At 33.5% G+C, this 13,282-nt stretch overlaps 1 protein-coding gene and 1 long non-coding RNA gene across 8 annotated transcripts in view; one reads left to right on the forward strand and one right to left on the reverse strand.

Moving 5' to 3' along the window:
* HDAC9 (histone deacetylase 9) overlaps positions 1–13,282 on the reverse strand; it is an 819,260-nt gene that overhangs the window by 500,825 nt on the left and 305,153 nt on the right. The gene's annotated exons all lie outside the window — the stretch shown is intronic.
* The window catches only part of LOC141578258 (uncharacterized), a 52,006-nt gene that overhangs the window by 1,532 nt on the left and 37,192 nt on the right, over positions 1–13,282 (forward strand). Inside the window, exon 2 of the long non-coding RNA XR_012508399.1 lies at positions 4,401–4,538. This is a non-coding gene — a long non-coding RNA (uncharacterized LOC141578258). The remainder of the gene's footprint in view (positions 1–4,400; positions 4,539–13,282) is intronic.

Genomic DNA, 13,282 nt, shown 5'->3' on the forward strand with positions numbered 1-13,282 from the left:
GCAGCAAATGTCACAACAAAACAAATGTGATTCAGCCCTAACATTTTTATAAAACTCAACCCCATTTGAGCATATATGCTTATAAGACAACCTCGGAGTAAGAGCAAGAAAGAACACATGTACATTTTCCTCAGTGTCAGTATGTGCATTTGTGTCCTGTAAAGCTAACACATGTAGGGTCTCTTCTGATAGCAGAGATCTAGCTCCTATGTGGCCCATCCAGAGGCAAAGAAAACACAAGGTAAAGATTCTCATCACCTGAAAATTTGAGTTCAAATACAATGAAGCCAATTTAAAAGTACTCTTGACCTACCAACAAAATGGTGCTTTTTGTAAATTTAGTATTTTGAAAAACTCACTAATGTTGTAACAAGGGTGTCACATTCAGTTGGTATAAAAGAAAGTTCATTACAGCAGAATTTTACACCTTGCAGTTATGAGACTATTAAGGCCTGTATGCAAAAGTCAACCAATTTGTAAATACGAAGGGTCACCCACCCAGAGGCAGGCAGTAACTAATCAGAAAGAAGCACTTAATTAAAAGCCAAAGAATACTGAGATTATTTTTTTTAAACCGTACTACGCAATTAATTTAAAAAGTTAAGTTAAAAATTCAAAGCAGATACCTTCCTAATGTCTCATAAATGTTATTCCTTAACTCATACATTCTCTGAAATGCCCTTTCCCTTTCATTTGACAACTCTTTCTACTTTTTCCCAATTTAAAAGAATAAGGCAATAGAAATTGATGAGATGAATGTTAAGTAGTTCAGTGAAAACACTGTAGGGAAAATGAAAGCAGAACTGCATACAGGTTATCTGGGATCTGAAAAAACTATTCTCTTCCTGCTCATTAGAAAAGGGTTAAGTTGAGAAACAGACATGTGAGTTAATATGACCCTCTGAGACTCAAGGAGCATTTGCAAGGGATCCTGGAAAGGGGGGTCTTATTGTTCTCGCTAGTTTAAAATCTCAGAAAGTGTAGGCACTTGAGTTGTACTGACTCCTTACTATAACATAAAGCTTGAGTGTGAAGCCAATATCATAGGCAGCAAAACTGAGGCTGGAGAAAACCATTTTCTGACTCCTAAATATAGCTATATCTGAAGTAGGTTCTAAGTCCAGGGCTTTCAGTCATGTGAGCCAATAAATACCCTTTTAACCTTAGCCAGTTTGAGTTGGACATTTTTCTTTCTTTTTTTCTTTTTTTATTGACTTAAATTATTGTATTAGTTTCAAGTGTACAGCATAGTATTCTATATTTTACATTATAAAATGATCACCATGATAAGTCTAGTCGCCATTAGTCATCATATAAAGTTATTACAATATGATTGACTATATTCCCTATGTTGTACATTACATATCCCTGTGACTTTTTATTTTATAACAGGAAGTTTGTACTTCACTCTCCCTGACCTATCTCACTCATCCTCCTGTCTCCCTTTCCTCTGGCAACCACCAGTTTGTTCTCTGTATCTATGAGTCTTTTTGTTTTACATTTTTTTGGTTTTAATTTTTAGATTCCATATATAAGTGAAATCACACAGTGTTTATCCTCCCTCTGATTTATTCCACTTAGAATAATATCCTGTAGTCCATCTATGTTGTCACAAATGGCAAAATTTCATTCTTGTTTATAGCTGAATAATATTTCATTGTGTATATATACATATACACACACACAAATATTTATATATTTATATACCTCATCTTCTTTATCTATTCATTTATAGATGGACATTAGGTTGCATCCATATCTTGGCTATTGCAAATAATACTGCAGTGAACACAAGGGTGCATATATTGTTTCAATTACTGTTTTTGTTTTCTCTAGAAAAATACCAAGAAGTGGGATTTCTGGGCTGTATGGTAGTTCTTTTTTTAATTTTTGAGGAATAACATAAATATACTCCCCACTGTTGATATTTTGTGAAATAAGCAAAGTTGAACAAGGAAAAGTTTTGCGCAGATAATTCATTCTATAACATATTTAACCTACCTGCATTATCAGTCCACATTTAGCTTTTGAGCTTATATATATTTACCACTTTCATTAATAAGATTTATGAATCTGAAAAGGATTTGGTAGAAGATATTAGAAAATAAGGTTTATTATGGATTATTCCCTTGCCTGAATAGATAGATCCAAAAAATATTGCTAAGTCCAATGTCAAAGACCATACTGCCTATGTTTTCTTCTCTGAGTTTTATGGATGGTTTCAGGTCTTACATTTAAGTCTTTAATCCATTTTGAATATATTTTTGTATATAGTGTGAGAAAGTGGTCTAGTTTCACTCTCTTGCAAGTAGGTGTCCAGTTTTCTCAACACCACTTATTGAAGAAGCTGTCTTTTCCCCATTGTATAGTCTTGCCTCCTTTATAATAGATAATTGTATGAGCATAGGTTTATTTCTAGGCTCTCTATTTTGTTCCATTGACCTATGTGTCTGTTTCTGTGTCAGTACCATATTGTTTTGATGACTGTAGCTTTGGGGAATAGTTTGAAATCAGGAATCGTAGTATCTCCAGTTTTGTTCTTCTTTCTCAAGATTGTTTTGGCTGTTCAGGATCTGTTGTGTTTCTATATAAGTTTTAGAGTTATTTATTCTAATACTGTGAAAAAAAATGCCATTGGTATTTTGATAGGGAGTGCATTAAATCTTCAGGTTGCCTTGAGTAGTATGGTCATTCTAACAATATTAATTCTCCCAATGCATGAGCACAGTATATCTTTGGACATTTTAAAACTCACAATCAAGGAGTCCTTAAATGGCACATGGCTCTATATTCAATTCAGAATCTGAAAACAATTTTGACTGATCTGTTTATTGACCATCCTATCTAAAGTAAGTAGAGAAGAGGGATTGTTACTCCCATCTCACAGACACAGAAAAACAGAGGGCATGGAGAAAATCATAAGCTAAGCAAAGCGGCCAAATCTCTTAAATTTAGTGTAGTGTCATCCATACCCTATTTTCTACCCATTTTCTAATATCTCCTACCTACTCCATTTCAGGTTCATGAATCTTATTAATGAAAGTGGTAAATAATTATAAGCTCAAAAGCTAAATGTGGGTTGATAATGCAAGTTGGTTAATTTATGTTACAGAATGAATTATCTTCACAAAACTTATTCTTGTTCAACTCTGCTTATTTTGAAAGGTATCAACATGGATATGAAATGTGGGGACTATATTTATGTAATATGTTATTACATTTCTATCCCAAGGAAATTTGGGATATAGAAACACACAAATATTTCATTAATAAGTTTAATCTCCCTAGCAGGTAAAAAAATCTCCTTCTGCTTCTTTTAGGAGTAATTTTCTTGCTTTTTTATCTTTTGGTGTCATGGTTTCTGGTTATAGCTGATGTTTCAAAGTTGACACTAACTGATGATAAAGGAAAATTTTAAAACAGCAAGGAAAACACTTTCTAAAGATGCTTCATAGCTCTTGGTAATCTAATTTGTGGGAAATGGAGAGTGGAGCACCACAGAGTGCTTTTCAATAATTTATGGTGGAGATTCATCTCCTAAGTTTAGAAACACGATTTATGACCCAACTGTGCTGTAAACCTATTAGTGTAATTAGATGGCTGGCTACATCCCAACCTGGTCCTTTCTTCTTGCACTCTCTTCTGGGTCTACATAGATTCTATGCTTAGATTCATCCTTTGGAAAATGAGTAAATAAAAACATATATATATATATATATATATATATATATATATATATATATATATATATATATATATAATTTTTTTCTGATTATTATCAAAGCACAGACCTGGATGGCAAATCCTCATTGTCAGAATTTTTCCTTCTGATTTTAGAGAAGAGAGAAACACCAATCGAAAATTCTTTTGTTTGTTTTCATTTCGTTTACATGCTTTAATAGACCAGCACTTTTTTGATTATGTAATGAAAGCAAAAACTGGCTAAAATTTCACATTAAATGAGAAAAAGGACCAAGGATATCACAGCCATAAGTATTTCTAGTTCAAGTTTTACAGGATTTTTTGAGTTAGACTTAACACTTAAAAAAATCTATTTAAAATATCAACTTGAACTTAAAGTGAAAAAGCAGGAGTTATTTTTTTCTTTATTTTATTTACATGACTGTACTTGAGCTACAGAATATTATTTCTTGCAACAAACAGGAAGAGTTCTGATTTTTTCATACACCCATCTTCATATCCCTGACTCCATTTTATTATCCAGATATTGGGTTTTGAATGAAGCAAGTAGACACTCAGATTTAAAAGAAGAAAAAGAAAAGGAAAGCTTCAGACAACAGAAGACCATAAATTATATATGACTTGTGTGCTCAAGGACAACTAATTAGCAATCAGTTAAAAAGAAAGTAAATTCTGATGCCATCCTCCTCCATTTTTAGGTTTAAGAAAACTTTTATTTTGAATATTTGTTGTCAGCAAGGACCAAGATCCACAATGAAAATTCATCTCTAGCATTCTACCTTACACAGTTAAAGAAAAATGATTATATTTAACCTGGTAATGAGATCAACAGAATTGTAAGTAAAACTTGTATACTTAGTTAATTATCAAATGCCAATTTTTAGGATATATACTGAAAATAACATTTGCATAAGAAGATGGAAGACAATTCTGTTTAATTAGGAAATTAATAAAGCAAGTTTCCTGCTACCCACAGGTTCTCAACTGAGTAATAAGTGTATATTTTTAACTATTTTCAAGAATATATTATGTTGGACTTAATGTAACATGAAGAAATAATTTGAAAGAAAAGCCCCTATACTTGGGTCTGACTTCCAACTCTGTTGGCTTTATGAACTTGAGTAACTAATTTAAATTTTCTGAGCTACAGTTGCCTAAAATGGAAAGTGGAGGCAAAACTTAGACCTATTTATATTATCAAGTAAAGTATTTGAAAACATAACACTCTGAAAATTGTAAAGCATTATTCAAATATAAAATACTGCTATTTAATAAAATTTTCTAAAGCTTTAATCTCAAAATTATAGTGATCCACCTAAATTAGGTTAATTACATTGCCCAAGAAAACTGCAATTCATCAAATTATTAAATTTAAGGCTATTTTTCAGCTCAAAAAAATCTCTGATTTTGTAAATCCCTAGTATTTTCATAAGATTAATAAATATATCAGATAAGTTCTAAATCTTTTTTTGCTATATCTAAACCTGTTTTTAATAATTCTATAACAATTTAGAAAATTTTAGTAATTCTGTAATTATTAATTTAGGAATTACAGTTTCTGACTAATATGTCTCTTTTCATATAAGATTATGAGGTTCTCAGAGCATAATTTAATTCTGAGTGTATATATATGCTTTAAATTATTTATTTATTTATTTTAATTGGGGGGTGATTAGGTTTGTTTATTTATTTTTTTAATGGAGGTGCTGGGAATTAAACCCAAGACCTCATGCATGCTAGGCATGCACTCTACCACTGAGCTGCGCCCTCCCGTAGGAATTCTGGGAGTATCTTGGTACTTGCTAAAGAAGTATTTCTGAAATTAGATTGAAAAGGAATATTTCCTTATGTAATCAGGGCTTATGAGACCCTTCCCTTTTGTTTGTAGGCAAGTCTAAATGAGACTCTGGTTTTCATCTACAGGTGTTTGGGCAATTGTATAGTTTGAACTAGATTTTATTTATCAATGTTGATAATTTATTCCCTGATAGCTACACACAATGATGACATTTACTTGAAATATCCGTAGAAAATTATGGAAAATAAAACATAAAATAAGTAGGTATTCTATGTAGTGATAGTGAAGGAGGTAAAATAATTAGTTAAGGAAAGCTTTTAGACCAGAATTGGCAAATGTGTGGCACACTTGTGCCTCCACATCCTCCCCCGAACTAGTTTAGAACTCCAATATAAGCATGACCAACTCCTTTCCAGCAAGCCTCAGCGTCTTTCTCAACACTATACTTCAGGCAACTGATACAAATTCTGTGGACTTAACAGCCAAAGGGAAAAACATTTACCTATTTATGTCTCAGACCATAATGTACTTGGAGCAGCCTAATAGGTATGCCCTTGATCTGTTTAACCAAATGAATTTTTACCTCCAGAATTAACACACATTCATATTTGCAGCAAGACTGATGCCGACCTTAGTGCATTTATCATTGTTATTCCTAGAAATGGGTTAATAGCATTAGAAATAATCTAGTGTGAGAGTCCAAGTTTACATTATGCATGTCCAAATTTATATTACATATTGATGCAGCTTATATGTCACCTGGCTATTCACACACTCTGTGTATGTAAAAGGTAAGCTTACCCCACGTGTGGTTTCACACAAAGTTCCTTTGACAAATCAGGCCCAAATTCTAGCTTATTATCTCCAACTATATTGCATGGGCCCCAGTCTCAGCCTCTGAGATCCATATTTCTGGTTGTTTTCTAAGAATACCATATTTTCTGCGGAGTTAACCTGGCCATAGTTCCTACTGCCACTTCTAATTTATACCTGGGCTATATTCTTGGTGCTCATTTCGGCCTGTTCTCACTCCTGAAAGATGGCTGCACAATGCCCAATGCTTGTGTTGCTCTCATGGCTCAGCCCAGGACTCAGGTCACTGCTTGATGCCCTGGCCACACCACCCCGCACTCTGCTGCTGGCCTCTGTCCTATAACTCAGTGAATGACCTGCTTCACAGCCACCCACACCACCCTACTCGTCATCTCAAGTCTGCTGATGATAGAACAGGTGCTGGCTCTGCACTTCAGGTGCATCCCACAGCAAAGCAATCTGGGACATAATACTTTTGTGCAACATCTCTTTTAGGTTCCACATAGACCTTATTACCTTGGGATATGTATCTACTGAAAGGATTGCTGCGTTGGGGCAGATTCAGTGAAACCACCATGCTGTTTCCAAATCCAAAATTCCCTCCAGTAACCCAGCTCCCCCCTGAGCCCAGGTCACTCAGCCAGACTTCTTTTTTTGGATGGATTCTTTCCTGGAGTCACAAAATCCTTCCTAAAATTTGTCTTATGTTCTCTAAGCCACTCCGTATCACACGGTTCACCAAACATGCCAACAGGCCTGAATGGCAAACATGTTTTTTCTAAGAAGTACCTCTATGTCCAGATAAATCAGTGGTTACAAATAACCATTGGAAAGAGGCAATGTTTTCTGTCTGGGAACTCCACATGTGGGATATGTGCGATCTGTACTCCTGGTCAGCTGGGACTCCCCATTATTTCTGCATATCTACCTCCCTAACTGTCTGTAGGTATGTATTTACATAATCACAACATACATATATACACGTACATGTATACATAACTCATATATTAAAATATGCACAGGGAAACACAATTTAACCTCTACTGCTTTCTTTCCCATTTTTGATACTTTCTCCTTCATTGTGTATGTCTCATTGCCTTGCACTCAAAGGGCAAGTGTTAAGAGACATAATTAAAACCCTCCTTTCCTTCTGATTAAGAAACAGTGTAATCTCTGGAGCTTTGTCTCTTCTTAAAAACATACAGAAAAGAAACATAGAATAAAAAGTTCTGTATTGAATAATAATATTAGTTATGCTGTAAATATGAAGAAACAACAAAAGAAATTTCAGTGCTGGAACTCCATGTTCAGTAAAACAGAAGAGAAACACTATTGAAGAAAGAAGACACTTACTTCTTAAAGTCTTAAATTTATTCACATGGCTAAGGGAAGACTGACAATAATGATGGAATCACAGGTTACTCTTACAAAATACCTAGGTCATACAAGGAGGGTTACTAAAAGTGCCTACTCACTTTTCTGTATGTGTGTAGAATTAGAATTAAAAAGTTTATATTAAAAAAACTTCACGGCACTCCCCCAAAAAACCCCACAATATTTAAGTCACTTTTTGTTTATTATAAGAAGGAGCTCAGAGTTGTACGTAACTAAATTTTATTAAAGATATATTAAAATCAACTTTTTTGTGTATTTGTTTAATTTTGAGAAAAAGGTGCTTATCCCCTAACCTTTCCAATCTTATGAAATTTGTGTTCACTAATGGCTTCCAGTATCTCAGATAATTAAAATCTCCAGTTTATACTGCCAATATATCATGTATCGTACTTTTTTATATATAAGTTTCACCTATCATTCTGTTGTTGCCATTTTCCATATTAAATACTTTCAATTGGAAATATTTTGTTGACTGGAAGTACCAATATGTATTTACCATTTCCTTATTTTGGGAAACAATAAGTTGGGGGGTTTTTGGGGGGAGTGCTGTGAAGTTTTTTTAATATAAACTTTTTAATTCTAATTCTACATGCATACAGAAAAGTGAGCAAACCATAGGTGTAAAACTCAGTGAATTAACCCAAAGTAAACACACTCAAGAAACCAGCCAGATTAGGAAATAAAACAGTTTGAAAACCACAGTAGCCCTCCTGATGGCCCTCTCTGTCACTAACCCCCTCCAAGTAACTACTAGCTGGACTTCTAACACCATAGATTAGGTTTGTCTATTTTTTTTAACGCTATAAAAATTAAATCATATAATAGGTACTTTTGTGTCTTCTTTCTTTCAACATCATATTTGTTAGGTTCATCAAATCAAATATTATTGTGTGTGATAACAGCTCATTCATTTTCATTACTGTAATAGTGTTCCATTACATGAATATATCATAATTTATACATCCTAATTTTGAGGAACATTGGTTTGATTCTACTTCTTGGCTATTAGTAATAGGACGTCTATAAACATTCTGTACATATATTTTTGGTAAACACATCTTGGTGTACACATTTCTATTGGGTACATAGCTAAAGGTGTAATGCTAGGTCATAAGGTATGCATATATTCAAATTTAGTAGAAGCTCAATTGTATCAGCAAAAAAGGTGAGTTCCATAACAAATCTTCAGCTTTGCCAAAATATTCTAGGGCTCTATTAATTTTCCCAAGACTTTTCTTACTCCTCTGACATCAAATTACTCTCCCTATCCCTTACTTTTCTTTTTAAGCACCTACCATGCCACAAATATAGCAGGTTTCCTCTTATTGGACTATGAATAGGTTAAATTCTACCAGAATTTCAGAAAATTTGCTGTTCAGATTGTTCAACAACATCATCCTTGGCAAGTTAATGAAATCCTATATCCTTTCCAAAAAATGTAATTTGACTTTGCACTGTATTTGCATTATGTTTTTGAAAAAAGTCCTTTCCAACTTGTATCCAAAAATCAACAGGACACTGACCAAGAAGGAAACTGACTGAATGGGGGAGTTGAAAGAAAGTAGGAGTTAAGTAGGAGTATTTGAGTGGAAATAAATGTTACAAATATTCAATTTGCTGACAAATAGTTATCTTACTTTTCTTCTGTATGCAACCCAGTAACTGTTAGAAGTCTAATGATGAACATTTAATTTGAATACTACTGTGCATATACAAAATCTTGAAGGAAAGTATACCAAACTGTTTCTTCGCGGTGGGACCAAAAGTGATACATTTTTACTTTACTACTTTCATTTTGTACAATAAATATGCATTATTTGTATAAGCAGAAAATATCCATGAGGATTAGACTAAAAGTGAAATTTGCTTCCCTTCCAACATCTACTCATTGGTCTTAGTTCTGCTTTATGTAGCTACACAGACTAAATTTAGCTTATTTTCCACATGAGAGTTCTTGAAATAGCTTATAACAGTTATAGTTGTTTCTTCTTCATAGTATAAATACCTCCAGATTACAGTTCTTTCTATGACATAGTTTCAGGACCCTCTGCAATTAAACTCTTCTCCTTTGGACATGCTCTAGTTGTGTCCTTCCAATTACACATTGTAATAGAAATATGTACACGGTAGGAGCCAATGGAGACATTCAAACAATCAAACTTAAGGATTTCATAAAATTTCTGGTAATCTTTTTAGATGAATATGGTGATTAATTATAAAATCCTTGCTATAATATTCAGTCTGGATAATAAAATGCAGTTTATAAGCACTGCAAATAAAACACTTCTCCTATTTATGAAAATAATCTCAACTTTATAATAATTTAAATTTGCAAGGCTAAAGTAATTACTCTGGTGTTTACTTTTATGTATTTGAAATTCTGTGCAACACATGAATAAAAGGAGGCGTGGGCATAGTTGCATTTGTTTTTCCACCAAATGGACTAATATCATAAATGGTTTTACAGTGTTTAAACTCAATACATTTTAATCTCTTCTGTCTTATAAACAGCATAACCTTATCAGTATTTTTTACCTACAAAAAAAATTCAGTGAAAAAAATAGGGTAATATTATAAACCATGATTTTGGCAAGGGGTGTGGAAATGTTTCTGTGAAATATAGGAATAATATTAAAATAAACAGCATGATAAACTATTTCTTCACATAGGGTTGTTTTAGGTGTCAATATATTTCATCAAAAATCATTTTAAACTCTCCTATTTTTATTTTCATACCACTGACTCATATCTAGATTTGGATTTTTAAAAGGTTAACAATGCCATAGATACACTAAGGTCAATAAATATTTTTATTATTTTAAATTTGTCAATAATCTTATTTTATTTTAGGGTTGCAAGAAGGAATCTATCATATGGCAATTTGACATTTATCTGAACATTTAGAACTTTTTTAAAATGCAAAACTCACACTGCCACGAGCATTCACTGATTAATATTCACTAGGGCAATTTTTTAATAATAGAGAAAAATTGGAGACAGACTAAATACCCAACACTAGGAAAAATGATAATCATGTGGATAATGTGCAACTGTTGAAATAAACTGAGAGTATTTAACAGCTAAGGTTGCCCTTGATATTTCACTGAGTTAAAAAAAAAAAGCATCTTGCAGGAAAATATACATATCATACACACATACACATAAGCACATTTGTATATTTGTAAGTGTGTAGCAAAAAGTCTGAAAGAACGATATTATTAACAGAGCTTTCCTCAAGGAAGTGGAAGTATAGGCAGAAAGAGAGTTCTGGTATAGTTTTGTTTTTTTACTCATAATATGACATATTTTAAACAATAAACATCTATTATTTTTGTAACTTAAATAACCAAAATATTAAAATATAGTTTACATGAAGAGCAGAGTTAAAGGAGAAGATTCCTTTTGACTCCCAAAAGTATCCCTTACATTTTTCTTTTTTCAAGGCTTGTCAAATCTATGCTAAACACATTCTTTTTTTTATTATCTCTTTATTAGTCCCCACCCCCATCTTGGCAGGTGAAGAAATAGTGACCGATGTTGATGAATGCCTGGCTTTAGAGCAGTGATGTTATACACACCAACCTAGAAAGCCATGAATAAAATCTGAATGTGACAATAAACTATTTTTGGCCATCTTCAGAATTCCAAATTAGATACAGTTCTCTAACTTTAGTGGAGGCTCTGTGTATGTGTCTGAGAGTGTGGGAGCCAACAAAGGGTAGTGTTTGTCCCACTGAATTTAAATGTCTCTGAATATTATCCTCTTGGCTGGCCCGATGACAAGCCCTTGCCAGCCCTACTCTCTTTAAATAGAGATCTACACTTTTTAAATAGAGCTTACTTTTACCAGAGAAAGGTTCTCTTTCCCCGTGCTCAAATTTTGTTCTTCAAGGAGCAAATGAGCCTTTATGCCATCAGTAGCTCATGCACAAATCAGAGATGTGTCTGACTTGTAAGCAGGTTTTTGTCCCAAAGGTTAAATAAAAGTCTTTTTATTCTCTCCCTTTGTTTCCAGTACCTAATGAAAAGGTCAAGTCACTTTCAGGATATTTCCATATATTGCTGTCAACTATCTTTCTAACCATTTAACTATCCATGCATAAAAGGAGTATTTGATTCAGGCAAGCTGAAGATTCAAAACAATGCCTTCATTTCTAACTCTCTGTAAACAGATCTGCCTCCAGGCATCTGGGAAGAGATAGGCCTGATTATAACACACACACACACACACACAAACAATTGCTGGCACTGATGAACAGTACTGAGTTTAAATTTTCATTAGAAAGACTCAGAAAGCTCTATGAACATCAACTTGTATTATCACAGGTACTTTTTTTTTTAATAATATCATATGCAATCTTAAACAATTTGTAGGGGCCACTCAGCGTTACATGTTTTAGCATTAATTAAACTCATAACAGCAGAGTCAGGGAAGTCATTTAGTGAGCAGAAAATGTCAAATATGTAAAGTTGGCCAACACCACCATATATTATACAATGTAAATATATTAACAAGTCACACAACTCATTCAAAATAGCTTGCAGTGGAAAACAATGAAGTAATTACCAAAAAAAGTTAAAGTAACTCAATATAATTGTATTTATATTACTGCTTACAGAAAGTTGTGACTTGAACTAATAGAACTAATTTTACCTTCCATGATTAGTGAAAGCTGATTACAGTTTAACTACGTAATCTGTTGCCGCGATATGATTATTGTCTTAAGAAGATGCATAATTCATTTTTCTGCAGCTGTGAATTCTTATATGGCTGGTAACAGCAAATGCAATCTCCTGCTTTTCTATAATACAAATACAGCCCTCCTCACCCCCGCATCTGAAAGTGGAGCATTCCAATGAAACCTTCAGTAAGCCTTTATGGTGTAAAGGGAAAAAACAATCACCTCAGGACACATCGTGCTAACAGATACACAGCATAAATTGAGACCGAGCAGAGATGCTCACAGACAGTTCAAAGCTACGGCAGCCTGACAGATGCTGAGTATAGTTCCTGAGGAAGAGGCTTGGTGGCGCCACCCTCACTGCTCCTGGTGTGCCCGTCTTAGGCTCACTGCAAAACAAATGCTGAATGCTGGCTGTTTTCGTTTTTCTTCCTAAAAATGAAAATCTTCTTCGGGTTTCTTTTGGTTAGTGAAAATAGACACTGATGTAAGTTTTTTTTTTGCAAAATTGAAGTGGCCTGAAGTGACCTTTCAAAAAGTGGGATATACCTGTATTGGCAACGGGGCATAAACTTCTTAGGTCATAGATGATTAAGCTCTTACATAATTTGAGAAACTCACATGTAACTAATATTTCCAGCCCTGAATCTTACACTGATTTTATATTCTAGGGAAATTTAGTCATTAAGTGAAAGAGATGAAAAAGATAATGTTTTCTATTTTCAGTACATACAAATTAAGTGGATGAAAGTCATATTATAATAAAGATTGTGAACAGTACTTGATGCTAACGAGTAAGAGCAGGGGTTAACAGAAACCCACTTTCTGAAAAATTACAACAGAACAGAAGTATAATCCACAACTTATATGTTCATACCAAACATTTATCTTA

The sequence above is a fragment of the Camelus bactrianus genome, chromosome 7 (genome assembly GCF_048773025.1).
Source record: "Camelus bactrianus isolate YW-2024 breed Bactrian camel chromosome 7, ASM4877302v1, whole genome shotgun sequence".
Classification (NCBI taxonomy): domain Eukaryota; kingdom Metazoa; phylum Chordata; class Mammalia; order Artiodactyla; family Camelidae; genus Camelus; species Camelus bactrianus.